A 2811-nucleotide genomic window follows, 5' to 3' on the forward strand; every position below is an offset into this window, starting at 1 on the left:
TGTGGGGAGGGGCGGGAATGAGGCGAGAGGAGGGAGAGGGTGTAGGGATTTCTGGAACAGAGTTCCAGTGAGGCTGCATGACTAACGGGCAGGATAAGACAAGTCTTACCAGTTCTAAAGACCACAGTTGTTCTATCTGGGAAGATAGCAGGCTTGGGTGATGGGAAACAATTCTGACTACTCTGGCTCAAATGTCTCCAGAAGTACCCAGAACTTTCTAGAACGCAATTGGTAAATCTATAAAGCTCTGGAAGCCTGCTTGGAGGCTGTTTATAAAACGAAAAATTGGAATGCACTTAAAAACCCCAAAAGAGGAATTGGTTAAGTTATGGAGTATCTATAAACTGGAATACTATTCAGTTCTTAAAGGTCATGTTTGTAAATGAATATTGATGTGGAAAATATTCATGAGGGAACGAAAGAAACAAGAGGTTACAACATACCCTGTAACGTGATACCTTTTTATTGGAAAAACAAGTATTGGAAAAACAAGTATACATACATATGCATGTTTACACACACACACACACACACACACACATACACACACACACACACACACACACTTGAAATGATGTATTCCAAGATGATCTCTCCAGGTCTGGAATTATGAATTTTTTAAAATTGTATTTTATACTTTTTGTACTATTAAACATATGCTGATTATACACAAAAATAGATTTTAATGTTTTTTTAAATATAACTTTCCCTGGTATGGATAAAGCATAATTTATTTGACCATTCCTCTATGACAATTCAGGTTCTTTTTTTTTTTTTTTGTAATACAAAAAGTGACGCTTCAGACATCCTCATGTACATATCATTAATTTCTGGTATTATTATTTCTACAAAATATTGCTGTGTGTAATATCATGTTTACTTTTAGTAAATACCGTAAGATGGAGGCAATTTACTCTCCCAGCAATGATTTGAACTAGATGATTCTGGTCTTTTAACTTTTTTTTTTTTAAGATTTTATTGGGGAATTGGGGAGATGGGAACAGCGCTGGGGAATTGGGGGAAGGGGAACAGACAAGTTGCTGTCGTTTTGTTCTTCAATCTAGTTGTGGAGGACGCTGCTTCACTGGTCCAAGTTGGCACCATCATTGCGCTCTTCCCGGGTGAGGCAGATCAGTCGCCGGCTTCTGGACGGCTGCTCACTGTATTAGGGGATAATACAGATGTTGAATTTAAGTTGAAGCCAATGCTTATTTACCATTCCCAAAATCCTAGGGTCCTTAAGAATTATGTTAAATCTACTCTGCCTGTGCTCCATAAATGGAAGAACAAAGCCTGGATAACAGCATATCTTTTTATGACATGGCTTACTGAATATTTTAAGCCCACTGTTAAGACCTACTGCTAAGGGGATTAAAAAAAAGATGTCTGTCAAAATATTACTGCTCATTGACAATGGACCTGGTCACCTAACAGCTTTGATGGAGATGCGCCATGAGATTAACGTTGTTTTCATGCCTACCAATACAACATCCATTCTGTAGCCCATGAATCAAGGAGTAATTTCTACTTTCAAGTCTTATTATTAAAAAAATAGCTTTTGTAAGGCTATCACTGCCATAGATGGTGATTCCCCTAACAAGAGAGACAGCCTGTACTTTGAAGCTTTGAAGCCAGGCACTGACTTCTCTCTAGCTATGAAAGTCCTAGATGGCATCTTTCAATATAAAACTGTTTAGTCTACATTGAAAACAGCCTTAATGTAAGCTACCTTCATTAATTATCTTATCTAGATCTTTTAGATAACTAGCTACAGCTTCTACATTAGCACTTGTTGCTTCACCTTGCACTTTTATGGTATGGAGAAGGCTTTTTTCCTTAAACCGCAACAACCAACCTCTGCTACTTTCAGACTTTGCTTCTACAGCTTCCTCACCTCTCTCAACTTTCACAGAATTGAAGAGAGCAGGGCCTCGCTCTGTATTGGGTTTTGGCTTAAGGGAACGTTGTGGCTGGTTTGATCTTCTATCCAGACCACTAACACTTTCTCAATATCAGCAATAAGGCTGTTTTATTTTGTTATCATTTGTGTGATTGCAGGAGTAGCACTTTTAATTTCCTTCAAGAACTTTTCCTTTGCATTCATAAGTTGAATAACTGTTTGGTTCAAGAGGCTTAGCTTTTGGTCTATCTTGACTTTCTACATACCTTCCTCACTAAGCTTAATCATTTCTAGCTTTTGATTTAAATTGAGAGGTTTGCAACTCTTTCTTTCATTTGAACACTTAGAGGCCACTGTAAGGTTGTTAATTGGACAAATTTCAATAATGTTCTGTTTCAGGGAATAGGGAGGCAGGAGGAAAAGGACAGAGATGGGGAAACAGCCAGTCAGTGGATCAGTCAGAAAACACACATTTATTGATTAAGTTCTCTATCTTGTATGCGTGTGGTTCATGGTGTCTCAAAAAATTACAATAGTAATATCAAAGATCACATATCACAGATAACCAAACAAATATAATAATAATGAAAAAGTTAAAAATATTGTAAGAATTACCAAAATGTGACACTGAGACACAAAGAGAGAAAATGCTGTTGGAAAAATGGCACCAACCAACTTGCTCGAGGCAGGGTTGCCACAAACCTTTCATTTGTAATTTAATACAATATCTGTGAATAAAGCAAAGCACAATAAAACAAGGTGTGCCTGTATAAAGTTCCTATTCAACGTTTTATTTTGTGGTTTCATCAATTTATGTTCATTGTCTGAAAAATAATGTATTGGGGTTACAAAATGATAGTCTAATTACTTCATTGCTTGTAATGCACTCACTCGATCTTTCTGTATAGAAA

This window comes from Hipposideros armiger, unplaced genomic scaffold (genome assembly GCF_001890085.2).
Source record: "Hipposideros armiger isolate ML-2016 unplaced genomic scaffold, ASM189008v1 scaffold_350, whole genome shotgun sequence".
Lineage (NCBI taxonomy): Eukaryota > Metazoa > Chordata > Mammalia > Chiroptera > Hipposideridae > Hipposideros > Hipposideros armiger.